This window comes from Arvicola amphibius, chromosome 5 (assembly GCF_903992535.2).
Source record: "Arvicola amphibius chromosome 5, mArvAmp1.2, whole genome shotgun sequence".
NCBI classification, from domain to species: Eukaryota; Metazoa; Chordata; class Mammalia; order Rodentia; family Cricetidae; genus Arvicola; species Arvicola amphibius.
In genome coordinates, this window is record NC_052051.1 from 154,536,369 (window position 1) to 154,550,537 (window position 14,169).

The following is a 14,169-nucleotide window of genomic DNA, read 5'->3' on the forward strand; positions in this document are numbered from 1 at the left end:
AGAGAAAGCAAGCTGAGCAAGCCATGAAAATTAAAAGTAAGTCTCCCTCCCCCCATGCTCTCTGCTTCAGTGCTTGGCTCCAACTTCCTGCTTGAGCTCCTTCTCAGACTCCGATTTATGATGAGCTATAAACTATAAGCTGAACCCTTTCCTCCACAAATTCCTTTTCATCATGGTATTTACCACAGCAATCGAACTCTGACTAGGACAGAAATCTGTGCTTGGTCATGGAGGACTGCTGGGACAGGTCTGGCTGGGATGTTTTGAGGAAAAGAGTATGGGTTTAGAATTTGGGGCTTGAAAAGTCATGCAGTATTCAGAGCTTAAGGGGCTGTTGTATCTATGAGTAAACTTCCTACAGGAATCCTGGATTTTATTTTCAGTGTTTTAATAACATTGAATTGTATCATCACATTAGAAAATCTTGGAAGATATCAGACAGACCTTTAAGAATAAAATGAGCCCAATTCACTAGGCTTTATTTTTAAGTTAACTATATTTTTGTGGAGTATTATTTCAGTGCTGGAAATGGAACTGAGGGCCATATCTCTGGACTGACCATAGATTTCATAAGGGTGTTATGCTTATTAATAAAGAATAATCTGCAAAGATCTTAGGAAGTTTATCTTGACTAGATAAGTGGAAAGGCCCCAAGCCAGGCATGAAAACCATCACGGTCTCCAACATGCCTGAAATACCCAGATTCAGGCATCCAGCAAGCCCTGGGGTCTCATGCAATTCCTTACAGGAAAAGGAAGCACTTGAGTTTAATCTGAGATTATTTTTGAACGACAGCTTTTTATTGTTTCATAGGGTTGCCTGTATTCTTGGGATTTCTCATTCTGCTGTTTGCTAAGTGAGTACCTCTGCTGCTGACAGACCACACAACCTACCTGGAAAATGTCCTCTCCTGTCCAGTCCCCTGCAACCAGCTGGGAGGCACAAGGCTGCATGAAAGCATCAACTATTTTGGTGTTCAAGAATCTAACTCCAACTTCCTTTTTCTAGGGACAGCCATTTGAGGAGCTGGGAATCGGCGGTACTGATGGAAAGGCTATCTGAATCTCACCACACAGAAGATGCATTCGGGAGTGTTTGGAACCTCTGCCAACCTTAAGATTGTCTTCAGTAGTGCCAGATGTGAAATGGAGCCAGCAACTGCTGGTAAATACAGTGTAAACAAAGCCCCTCTTTTCTACTCCTTATCCCACCTTCAGAGACATCACGGATCTGCAGATTTGCATATATTTGCAGGAGTTAAGTGGATCCCAAGATGCTGGAGATGTAAGAAGAGGGCTTTTTGTTTTTTCAGGCAGGAGAGTGAATCCCTTCCATGATTCCGCCTCTGTCTGCTGCGTGGTTAGTACATTCAGTGCACAGCATCTGTAGGACATACAGAATCCTCTTCCATACACGGGCCAGGCATGATGGCTTATGCCTGTCGTTACAGAGAGGCCAATGCAGGAATATCCCTTCTAACTAAAGCCAGGTGGAGTATACAGTATGTTCCAGTACAATCTGAACAGCAATATGAGACTCTGTCTCAGAGTAACAATACAATCCTGGAAATAGAGGACACAGACAGTGCCACGGCTTGGGTACCGGTCACCCCGTCTTCAAACTCCAGGCACACATTCATTCTCATAAACTGTCCTCACTTCAAGCAGCCAGATTGCAGAGAAATGGCTCGGTTGTTTTCATTTTATTTTTATTGTAGATTTTATTTACTGGGAGAGTGGCACATGCGTGAGTGTGGGGTCAGAGGCAACTAGAAGGAGTTGGTCTCTCCTTTCACCATGTGGGGCCTGAGGATCAAACTCACGTCTTCAGGCTTGGCAGCACTAACCGTTACCTTCACCGGCCCAATTATTTTAATCAGCATACCATTTGATCTCAGTATGTGGGAAATTGTGCCCACCCTGCAGGCTGCTGTGTTGGTCGGCTACCTACTGGAAGAGATTTCTGTGGGATACAGCACCCTCTAAGCCTTCTCCTGCTGTCTGCAGATGATGCTCATCTGGAGCCTTGAAGCAGAGACTGGGCCATGCTGTGAGAGGCCGAGGATGAAGAAACACAAAATCAAAGCTCCACATGTTACAACCACCATGGCATTCTGCAGAAAAACCAATTATTTATAATATAAATGTAAGTGTTCTGCCCTCGTGTGCGTCTTCTGTGAGAAGTTACCCATCAGGAACCCTCCCCATTGCCTTCACACTCAATCGATTTCACAGGGATCCTAAAAACAGCTCAAAAGGAAACTCAAACGTTAGTCTCAACGGTCACAGCCCTGCACAGGACATGCACACACTACTTCGTAAGTGTGTTATAAAACAAGCTATTCTGTCTCAGTGAAGCTTCAGATAATTTCATATACATGAATTCATGAACTGGAATTTATAGAGAGAAGCATAAATTTCTCTAGGAGAATATAAATATTTCTTTCAACTTATACAATTGTGGAATTTATAAATTGAACATGGTCCTAAAGCTTGGTCTATAAGTGAGGTCAGGACCAGGTTGGGCGACATAGTGAAATCCTGTCCCCAAACAAACGAACAAATCCTCATCTATTAGAAAGCACTGGATGTCTTAACCTTTTGGACTCTGCTCCAGGTCTTGGGTTTACAAAGTTTGAGTAAGTTAAAATCATTAAAATTGTAAGATGAATCTGATTTTTGAAAGTCAACTATTTTCTCCACTTTCAATTCTTAGATTTATTTTATTTACTTTTAGAGACTTATTTTCTTTTTTAACTTTGTTTTTATTTATTCTTTGTGTCTTTCACATTATGTATCTCAATCCAATCCATTTCCCTATCTCTTCATATCAGCAATACCCCAGCCCAAAAGAAATAAAATAAAATAGAAAAAAGGAAAAATCAGTCTCCTCATGGAAGTTGTAGTGTGACACGGTGAGTCACACAGCAAACTCTTTTTGCATATATCTCTACTTGTAAATGTTCATTGCGAAGAGTCAATGGTCTGGTTCAAGTCCTCTGGTTTCTGCTACACTGTCAATGCTGGCCCTCACTGTTGTTGCCCTGTGTCATGGAGATCCATGCAGAGTCAGGCCCTTCATGTGCTCCTGCAGATCACAGATGGGGTGGCCAACTCATAACCCTGATCCTGGGCCTGGGTAATTGTAAGGGTCTGTCAGTTCACCAGCTCACCCCTGCCCATGCTGCCACATGGCAGATAAGGGGTGGGACCAGATCTCTCAGCTCACATTCTCAGGTCACCAGGCTCAGCTCTGCTGTGCTTCCCAGAGAAGGTGCAGGGTCTGTGTTCCTAAGTGTCGCAGCTGGTCAGCTCCCTTGCCAGCTGGAGGCAGTGGGGGGCATCTTTCCCTCACCCCCACCACTACACTGAAAATGAGGACGGTGATACCACCTGTGCCCCTTCCATGCCCTCAGCGCTGGTTCACCTGCTTCCTTCTCTACAGGGCCCATTTTCCCAAGTGCTGTAGCTGGTGAGGGGATGGGTCAGGTCCCCCACTTGTTTCAGGGGACAAGAGACAAGGGGAGGCATCTTTCCCTCACCACAGGGCAGGCATGACTGGCTCTCCCATTCTCATGCCCTCAGGACTGCTTGCCCATGCCCCTGCCAACAGAATTGTGGTGATATTTTATTTGTGCTCTAACAAATAAAGCTTGCCTGAAGATCAGAGAAAGCTGAGTCATTAGTTAGCCGTAAAGGCACACACCTTAAATCCCAGCACTAGGGAGGTGGAGACAGGAGTGCTATGGCAGGGAGAAGAAAGGGATGAAAGGCAGGAGGAGACAGGAACTGGAACATTCAGTCTGAGTATTCAGTCTGAGGATTAGTAGAGACAGGATTACCCTTTCATTCTGAGGTAGAGGTAAAAACTAGTGGCTGGTCCTCTCTCCTGAGTGCTTCAGTTGGTGGGGGTCAGGATCAGTTCTCCCTAGTGTTGCAGCCAGTGAGGAGGTGGGACCAATTCTGCACAGCCCTAACCTCTCAGCCTTTGGTGCTATCAGGAGCCCCAGACAAAAGCACAAACCGTGGCTGCGTCAGGCAGGGCCATGAGTCCAGACTTGTGTGTGTGTCTCATTGTTCCTCTCAGTCCATCGTGGAGCTGGGTAGGACCATACTTCCTCTGTACAGCCTGGGGCTATCCGACTTATTTTATTTTAAATTATGATTAGGTGTTTATCTGTGTGTACATACACATATGTATATGTTTATGGAGAAAAAAAAAAGAGGAAGACAGATCCCTTGGAGCTGGAGTTACAGGCTGCTGTGAGCTACCTGGTGTGGGAATTGGGAACCAATCGTGGGTCCCATGAAAGGGCAGCAAGTACTCTCAACCACTATACATCTCTATAGCCCTTTATTCTTTTAAAAACAAAACAAAAACTTTTGATTCTGACATTTTTCTGTCATAGGTTTTTTGTTCTTATTTTTTTTTAGTCAGGATTCTTTAGGGTGTTGTAATGTTAATCCTACCAAATGAAAGAAAAGTCCATTATCGAAATTAAGCAAGTTTTATTTTCTGTCAGACAGGGATATCTCCCTAAATCAGGATTTGAAAATATAGCATTAAACACAGGGGAAAGTAGGGGTTATATAGCACCCAAAACTGCCAGACTGGGAGGTTTTCAAGGGTTGTGGGGTTTTCAAAAAAATTCAGTTATGTAGGAACTTAGATGAATATTTAAACTTTGTTTAGCAGAACATCTTATCAGGGTATATTCAAGGTGTGAGAAAACTCCACAGAAGGGGGAGTATATCAAATTCCAGAAACAGGCTAAAGTACAGTCAGCTTGAATTTTACAACGAGCAGAAATGAACATGTTCTGACCTTATAACAAAATAGCCTCCACCCTTAAGATGGAGTCTGGCTTGTCCATCAGAAGTTTTCCGTCAGCTCTGATCACAGGGCATGGTACACCAAGGGGCTCCTTCAAGAGGACCTCCTGCACGCCAGACATAATCATTCTTCTCTCCACTGTGGAGAATCAATCCAATTTCCCCTTGGTAATCTGGATCAATCACCCCTCCAAACACTGTAATTACTTTTTTAGACTGTTGGCTTAAGGGCACCAGGAGCTCACAGTGACCAGGAGGATGTCTGAACTTTCAGTTAAATACAATGTTTGTTATGGCTCTTGGCAAGAGAGCCCTCCTCTGGAACCAAAACTTCTAGGCCAGCAGAACTTAAAGTCTCAGGAACAGGAAGCGATCATTTTCACAGTGGGTCATTAGAGATAACAGTGGATGGAACTGAACTTTTCCCTTTTCCACAGTTGATTCCTAGACCCATGGATCCTTGAGGGAGAAGTGTAAACTCATACTGATGGCCTTGCCGACTGAAAGCAGTCACTTCCCGTGATCCTTGTAGATGGGCACCAAGGAGGAGGTATGTGCTAGATTAATACCTGCATACCATATACCAGAAGATGTACTCGTCTGCTCATGTAAGAACACCGCATCTGGTACAGCAGCTGCAATTGGAGTCACTACCTGATTGAATTTCCAATACTCAGTTGTCATGATCCATCTGTCTTTTGCGCTGTCCAGATAGGTGAGTTAAAAGGAGATGGTACAGTGGGAGCCATCATCCCTACATGTTTCAAGCCCACAATGGTGTCACGGCTTTCTGAAATTCCCCCAGGACTGCAATAAAGGTTTTGATTTCACTATTTTCCCTGGCAAAGGCAGTTCTAGAAGCTTCCATTTAGGCCTCACTCCACAGGTCAAGGAACCAATGTGAGAATTCTCCCAACTTCTAAGTATGTTTGTCCTAACTACACATTCGGGATGGGGAAAATAATTATAGGACGAGTCAGGTTCCTACTGGACCTTCTGTGAGTTGGAGTTCAACCAAAACTCTGTCAATCACTTGACTTCAATCAGAGGGCCACAATGACTTTTGGAATTTTCCAGAACCAGTGTCAATGCTGATCTAGTGTACAGTAGAACCAGAGTACTGCGACCATTTGAAAAGGCCTTCAGACACCTGGGGAAAGACTTCAGAAAAGCTAACAGTAAAAATCGCTGGGGACCAGCCTCAGCAGAGAAGTGGGTCTCGAACCTGGGATGTCTGGAAGGCAGAGGGAGTGCATGAACACAGGATTCTGATGCAAGCTGACAGGTTATCAGCTGCAGGGCAGATTTTTCTCTCCTCTACGCCAAGCTTTAAACCTCGCTGATTGTAAATTTTACACAAGGAAATTGATTTTTTTTTGCTTGTCACAGGTTAATCATTACATAGGCAAAGCAGTTCACACACGCACAAAAAAATATCAAGATTTTTTTGAAATCAGAACATCATCATTCATCATGACATTTCCCAGTTCCCAAGCCCCAGGCCAGCTACTATATTCTTAATTCTTAGCTGAGTTAATCATAAAACAACTTCTGAGGCTTTCACCTCAGAGGCTAAATACATGCAGTTACAGAAGCATGGTTCAGTGAGTTTTACTCCAATGTCGTACCTTTCCCATTGTTGTTCCTCACAATTCCAATACATATAATTTTGATTTATAAGGCCACAGGCAATCCACCCCCAAACCCTAGGTTCTTCAGAAACTTTATTCATCATAGCCAAGCTCCTTTCTGTTTCGGTATAATTCCTTTGCCAAGGTTCATAATCAGGCAAAAAACAATTTCTGCATTTTTCCAAAATTTTTCCAATTCTTTCATCACTTAGGGTTTTTGCCCATGACCGGCTTTACAGCTTTAGTGCCTGCCCAGCCTATCAGATTAGAAAGATTCATATTATCGTACAACACATGTATTCTTATCAAAGTCACTGGTGTAAAAGGAAAAAACAGTATAAAGAACAAGTACACTAATAAAATTGCTATAATCAAAATAATTTGTAACATTGCCAAATGTATGCGCAGACGCAGTAAAAGCGGTCCTCAGGGTACACAAGTGTTTTCTCCTTTACTCTCAAGTAACATACTCATTGAACTGCCACTGGGCTGCCTGGAGGGATTTGCTTCCTACATCCCAGGAACCACACATAGGAGGGGGGTTATGGCTTGCCATCTCTGGCAAAAAGTCTTACGTATTTTAGCAAAGTCCTCCCTCGGGAAACCTGGTCTTCCCTTCATTCAAAGGGTTCTGGATCTGCAAACTGGCTCCAGCTGGGAAACTGGTTCACAGGCTAATACTGCCTTTGCCCTGATCTATTGTAGCTTTCTTCCATTTGTTTGAGGGTTTTTCTGCTTATTCAAATCAAGCAAAAATGCAGTAGGTTTTTTTAATCTGTTTAATTCCTGAAAACATCATAATTGATTAGTCAGTGCCAAAGATCCGTATGAGTCATTTCACCATAAAAATTATTTTGTTTGTGCTGCCTGTTACCAGCCAGGCCATTATGGGCATTGCTTTGCCTATACTGTCCATTATGGTAGCTATAATCACCTGATCACCATGCCTTTGGTAATTCCATGGAACCATGTGGCCCCTGCTACCTTGGGGCTCAGTTAGATCCATTGGATTTAATTCATCCAACTGAGCAGCAGTGTTTCCAACCCTAAGGTCTCACAACAAAAAGGTAACAACAAAGCTCACCAAATGTGTTTGTGTAACTTGAACCATTGAGGTCCAGCCCCGAGACTCTCTTCAGGGTTCAGATTGGAAACTACTACAAGCTAAAAGGACTTTTTCTTTGGCTATCCAAGGGCGAACAAACAAATTCTCTCACATGTGCTTTTCTGACTCAGTCTCTTTATTGCTCAGCCTCTATTCTAATTCTCTTGTACTATTTCTAATTTCTCCTATCTTCTTCTTCCTTCTTCTCCTCTAGCCTAAAACCTCTTCCCTTAATAGGAGCCCAGAAGTGATTTTAAAATTACAAGTTACCTCTTATTGGTCAAAAGCACATTCGTAGGATAAGTGATTGTATGTAAGCCATGGCAACACAAGCTTTCGAGGTTACAGGAGTAAGACTGTGACCAGACAGGGGGCACAGTTCCCAGTGACAGTCTTTGAGGTCTATTGTCAGCAGACTGGAAAGTGAAGAGCTGGCACGTTTTTCTTAGGGGGTTTTGTGTAGCTACCTGGTTGGACATCTGCAACTCTGACCTTGTGCATAGCTGTAAGGTTTTAAACTTATGATCCATTTACAAAAGCCTTTAGTCTAGTCTGAACTTGCTTTGATGTGAAAGTGAGCTAATTGTGTGAAGTTAGTCCGAGCAACAAGGAACAAAGCAGGCTTTTAAGTGTCTACAGTCCTAGTTATGAAGCCTGTATTCTGTATATTAAAATTGTATATCTAAATGAAAATTCATCTTCCTGACCATCCACAGATATATGTGCCAATAAAACTGAGATGTAATCATGAGATTATATATACACATGACGTGAGACATGTACACTACAATGCAGGTATCATGGAGACACCAAGCTGCTCTAGCAAAAGTAGGCAATAGTTTCCAGAGTCTATGGTCCTGCAGGCCTCATCCGGACAGGATTAGACTCCATCAGATAATCACTCCTCTGGTGGGAGGACATCTGAAAGCTAGTTGTCCCCTGCCGTAACTCTCACGGCCTCTGACACTGGTGCCCATCTCATCATTTTGAGTCTTATATTATTAGTGAAGGGCATGGCTTCTGAGCCTTCACATTATGAAGGATTAGGTCTCCCATAGCAAACCCATTCTAGTGTTGCAGTTTCTCTGAGCCTTAAAATCTCTTCATCAACACTAAGCCAAGGAATATTAGTTATATCCGCCTCCTTCTCAGTAGGCCATCTTTTCATAAATGCTTCAGTCAACCATTCAAACAAACTTTCTACACCTTTTTAACTTCTCTATTAAACCTAGACTCTCTACTCAGTGGGCCCATATCAATAAAATCAGTTTGATCCAGTTTTATGTTTCTTTCACCACTGTCCCACACCTTCAAAACCTATTTCTATCAATATTATCCAGACTTATTCTTGAATGAATTAGAAAACTCATTAATCTTTGGTGACATAAATATACCTCCCATCTGGGAGCCTGCTTAGCCTTAGCCATAAGTCTGGGGCCATACTGATTTGGGGGGTCAGTGCTGCCACCAGAGCCATGGTGACAGCCAGGCCAGAGCTGCTTTCTAGGGCCCTGTCTGGGTCCATGTTTCTGATGCAGCTAGGGTCTGTGCTGGTGTACATGGTTCATGTTACCGCAAGGAGTCATAGGAACCACACCTGTTGATATATGAGGGTCACATTGAGCCAGTTCCACCCCTCACTGGCCCTGAGATACTCCTGCCCCTCACTGAATACTGCATCAGGAGATCTGATCCCACCCTTCAGGGGAGAGTTGGCCCCATGCACTTGGGAGAGATGGATGGCTCCACCCCTCAATGGCCCTGAGATACCTGTTCCTGCCCCTCACTGGACACTGCATCAGGAGATCTGGTCCCCCAAGGACTTGGGAAAGATGGATGGCTCCACCCATCACTATGGGAATGGGAGAGCTGGCCCTAGTAACGTGGACCTAGGAGAGTTGACCCCATCCCTTGCCTGAAGCGGGGATGGATTCCCAACCAGCTTAGCTACCACCCAAACTACACCCTGGGCCTTGGCTTGGCCCACCCTAACATCTACCCACCTATGACCTGTGGGACTGTGAAGGGACTGGTCTGGAGGAACAATAGTAACAGGATCCCCACGGCTCAGACGGTGGGATTCCTGGGAGGAGTCTCAGTGAGAGTCCAATGATGTTGGTGCACCAGAGGCCTTGACCCAGACTCACGACTCGCTGCAATGGACATTTTGTGGGCTGATTAGACAAGAGGGTGTACTGCATGACACACCACAGATGCCAGTGCCACTGGGAAGAATGAAACATGTTGGAAAGATAGAGAAGCAGGACAGTTTGTTTGTTTTTCATTTTGTTTTTAAGTAATTTGGTGTGGGGTGGGTTCTTTTAGAAGGGATGTTTCAGGGGTAAGTGGTAAGGGTGGATATTGAGGAACCAGAAGATTGAGTGGGATTGGGGTACATGATATGAAATTCTCAAAGAATCAATAAAGAATTATATTAATTGAAGAAAAATTAAAAGATGAGGAAAGCAATAACAAAACATCTTTATTGTTGATCTCTGGTTTTTTGGTTGTTTTTTTTTCTTTTTCTTTTTCTCATTTGGCCCCAACGATCCATCACATCTATTTTAAATCCAAGGCCATGATCATCATTTTATGTCCTTTAGTCTTCCTCACTTTGGAAGGAGTTGGATACCTGTATTTTGTGTTGTAGCATTGCAGAGGGCAGGTCAGCTACTTTGTGCTGACTTGTGATGCATTTCCAGCTACATGTCCTCAGTGCTGTTTTCTCTCAAGAAACTACCAGAGCCTGTTGGTGGCAGTGCTGTTTTTGGTCACTTTGATACAAAAATGTCTTCCCTGCTTCCCAGAGGGTTAAATCTCAGGTTCTTCTGCTGTCACTGATTAGCAAGCACCTTGTGGAGGCTGTGATCACATTCTGCAGCTCATGGTGGGCTCTGAGGTTAAAAGCCTCACAGTACTTCTGGCTCCCCCTCTCCCCTCCTGATGTGGGAGAGTTCTTCTGTTTTAATAAAGAAACTGCCTTGGCCAGCCCTTATGTGGGTGGAGTAGACAGAACAGAAAGAAGGAAGTGAGGTAGATGGCTCAGACAATTGCCACACCTCTCCTAAGTGAGGCAGACTGACATGCCTCTCCTCGGGAGAGAGATGCGATGAAGCCAGCCAACAGGTCAGATGTGCTGAATCTTTCCCGGTAAGACACCATTTGTGGTGTTACACAGATTATTCAATATGGGTTAGTCAAGATGTGAGTAAGAGGCTGAAAATAATGGGCCAGGCAGTATTTAAAAGAATACAATTTGTGTGTTGTTATTTCAGGGCATAAGCTAGCCGGTGGCTGGGAGCGGGCAGGATGAAAAGCAGGCCTGCTCAACTCCTCACTACACCCTCCCCTTCCCTCCCCTTTCCTCCCCACCTCTCCTCTCATTTATTTAATTCATTGCCAAATCAATTTCTCAGAACTTTCTGGTGGAGTCTGTGTTTATGTGGGTGCTCAGCAGTGGTAACCATGCCATTCCTGGAATTGGGAACTTGTTAACAGACAGACCAAGCCAACCATCCTTTTTATTTCAAATATAGGTGTGGGTTTCAAAATAATGCAGAAACGTGAAGATGTGTCCTGACCTTGCATCAGAAATGTTCTGGTGCCTCCATCCCTCCTCCTGTGAAATAGAGAAACTCTGAGAGCAGTTCCTGACAGGATGTCTTGACTTCTGATGTGGAAATAGCACAGATACCTCTTATTAATTTCAGAAATAGCTCCCAAAAAGTCAGATGATGCTTGTGTGTGCTTTGGTTTACAAAGCAAGGTATTGCATGCTGTTGACTGTTTCTAACAGAATCTCAATAGGAGGGTCATGGTCTGTAGAAGTATACAAAGTCTGCTTTCAAAACTGAATGTCTAAAAGCCATTATGGATTTCCTATATTTAATAGCACAGTATTGCCAAGTGAAAAATAATCAATCATGTTATCATATAACATGATAACAAACAGACATCTTTCGGCCTTTGACTTCAGTGGCTGCACATCACTGCCTTCCGAATCATGGCTGTGGCTCCTCTGTGGTCCCTTTGTCCCTTCCACCAATGCTCTCTGTCATCTGCTCCGTAATTCACCCTTCTCCCGCATACTCTGTCTATGTTCTTCTCCTTCCAAATGCAAACTCTGCCTCTGCATTCTAAGTTTCATGATATTGCAGTGGATCCCTAGAGAGGGCAAAACTTCTTTTTAAACTTGGTGCTGTAAGCAGAGTCAGAAAATGATCTGTATTACAAGGGTGCTATAGTGTTATACATACACAAAGATGTACTATGATTCAGGCCCCAGGAGTCAACGCTTAAGTAATTCTCATGTTGTGACAGGTGTTAGGGTACCTGGAGATTATTTGAAATGTGCAAGAGGTCTGTATGGGTTTCATGCTGATGTGGTGCCATTTATACAGGAGGCTTCAAAATTTGACAATTCTGGTATCTGCAGGGGTCTTAGAACCAATCTTCTAGGATAGCAAAAGACTTCTGTCCAAAAAAAGAGGATCTGCTTTAAGTTCTATAAATTGGAAACTCCATGATATTTTAGAGGAAACAGAAGAAATTCACATCGGTCTTTTCTAACAGTTTATATCAAACATTCTACAGATAGCACTCTGTTCTCGGGGACAAGACATCCTTCTCTTGGTTTGAGTGTTTGTTCCCGGTTTGCTTCCATTAGACTAGAAGTTTAGTGTAGTCAGGGAGCTGTGTGTGTTTAAAATTATGTCCGCAGCACTTTAAAGATGCCTGACATACAGATGGCAAAAAATCCTTTTTAATAACTTCATGCAAACCCTTGCAGGTGACACACGTCCATCAAAAATTGTAATGGATACTATTAATATCTATGATCTTCCCTACAAAATCAAAAATATGAATCACCAGCCGTTAATCATCACCAGCAGCAGCAGCAGCAGCACCATGACCACCACTGTCACCGTCACCGCCCTCAATATCATCACCATCCCATCAACACCATTACCACCATCGTCTCTGTCAGCATCACCAGCATCATGTTAACGACATCAGCATCAGCATCACCACCACCATCCTCATTATCGTCGGTTTCCTTCCACGGATAACCACGTCAACAGTAGCACAGTGCCACCATCACCAGCCTTGTGGTCGCTGCTCCCCACACCACTGTGACTCAAAATGATTCACTTAAATCTTCAAATAGAGCTCGTGTAGTATAAACCATACATGTAGTCACTTTCACAAATTAGCTGAATGAAATGATGGGTTGGTGATATTATTTCCCAATTTATCGATGGAGGGAATGAGACACAGAATGACCAATAGCTTATGCATGAGCCACAGACACCGAACTGATAATTAGGGGGAAATTTGCATTCAAGCCCCTGATTTCCTGCTCCAATCAGGGCATCATGCAGCTGGGTACATTAAGCACAAAGGAAAAAGAAAATTTAACACACTGCATGACCATTGCTGAGTCTACATTTAGAATAGGGCTACTGTAAGTTCATTATTCAATTCTGACCTTTAATGTTATGTTATATTCAGCAACCATGAGATATCATGAAAACCACACCCTAGGTTAGCAAGGGAGTCTTAGTGCAAGGAATTTTACAACGACATTTTTTCAAGGAAACATTTACTTAAGTAATATTTAGAATGTAATGAACTATTTCTACAGTTTAATTTTTTTTAAAACAAACACCCCACTTGTAGCACTGATTTTAACATAATGCTGTTGGTTGCATTGCTTCCTGGATTCATGCTGGCAATGGTTGGATATAAACTACCTATATTCTTACTTTCAAAGCTAATAACTCACCCTTAAATGCTATTTGATTTTAGCATCCTACAGGGAAGATATTATCTTAATTATTTCAATCAGACTCACAAATAAAGGTAAGTCTTATAAAAATGCCTTCCTAAAATATGTATTTAAAACAGACAGTAGATATTTAATCATTGGCCATAAGTTCATGGATTTGTCAAATGTAAATAACTAACACATCAAACAACAGAAGCAGAGGTAACTATCTAGAGAGATCAGTGTGCTTTTTCAACATCATTAACTAACATACTAAGTCATTTTTATCCCATGACATTGACACAAAAGTCCCAGGAGAGAGGTAACATTGCTGCTTCCAGCAATGTTGTTAATAAACATAATTCAAGACTTTCAGTCTGATGACTTAATTACTAGTCTATAACCCTGTTATTATGATTTTAAATTCATGTAACTACTCTCTCTCAAAACAATGCCACCAAACTGAAGTAGACTAAAGGACTTAATCTTGCTTTTAAAGGTTAATTTTTAACTTAGTTTTGTTTTAAAATATTATAATTGTGTGTGTGCATGTGCATGTGTGTGTGTGTGTGTGTGTGTGGTTTTTTGAGAAGGTTTGCCTGTGTAACAGCCTTGGTTGTCCTGGAACTTGCTCTATACACCAAGCTGGCCTTGAACTCAGGGATCCGTCTGCTTCTGCCTCCTGAGCGCTGGGATTAAAGGCATGTATCACCACAACCAGCATACTGTAATCTTTTTTAAAAACCTATTTTGCAGCTATATTTAAATTTCTGTAACTGACTTCTATTGAGTATTTTATTTCTGTGCCTATCCCCTGCCCTTCTTTGTTCTTTA